The sequence below is a fragment of the Chrysochloris asiatica genome, unplaced genomic scaffold (assembly GCF_000296735.1).
Source record: "Chrysochloris asiatica unplaced genomic scaffold, ChrAsi1.0 scaffold00153, whole genome shotgun sequence".
Classification (NCBI taxonomy): Eukaryota; Metazoa; Chordata; class Mammalia; order Afrosoricida; family Chrysochloridae; genus Chrysochloris; species Chrysochloris asiatica.
The window spans coordinates 121,507-122,102 of record NW_006408671.1 but is presented as its reverse complement, the minus strand read 5'-3'; the positions used below and the strand labels follow the sequence as shown (position 1 = coordinate 122,102).

At 50.5% G+C, this 596-nt stretch overlaps 1 pseudogene; it reads left to right on the top strand.

Moving 5' to 3' along the window:
• The first annotated feature begins 155 nt into the window (after positions 1–155).
• The window catches only part of LOC102822106, a 96,285-nt pseudogene continuing 95,844 nt past the window's right edge, over positions 156–596 (top strand).

The window sequence follows — 596 nt, the reverse complement described above, 5'->3', positions numbered from 1 at the left end:
CTGTCTTTGTTTGGAAGCTCATCTGAAACCTGTCCACCATGGGTGACCCTGCTGGTTATTTAAAATATTGGTGGCATAGCCCTCAGAATCACAGCTATTCAAACCACCACAACACAACACACAGATGAGTGGCGGTTGTGTGGTCGCTGTTAAACATGAATCTCCTTGCGCTACGGCCCTTAAGTACAGCTCAAAGGTGGGATTTCCGTCCTCGGATGTCGCGTCAGTCAAGAGGCGACAGTGGTTGTAATGAGATGCTTTGGGCTACACTTGTAGGTCTCTAGGTTGGTTGAGCCCGCCTCAAAGCCAGGATCCAATGGCTAGGCCGGGCCGGCCCGGTCACGTCCAGGGTAAGTAGGACAGCCTGCAGTCTCTTCCAGCTAGGCAGCGTACCCCCTCTCAACCTGGTCTCCAGACACCTCTCATCCCGCCGCTCCGTGGTCTGGGTTTCATTTAACACCTCCATCAGGTCTGCGCAGTTTTTGCACATCGTTCAGCCGCCGCTCCCTCCATTAGCGCGACCTTCTTTCCAAATTATATTTGGACTATAAGAAATACATATATACACATGCAGGGATATATATGAAATAGAAATA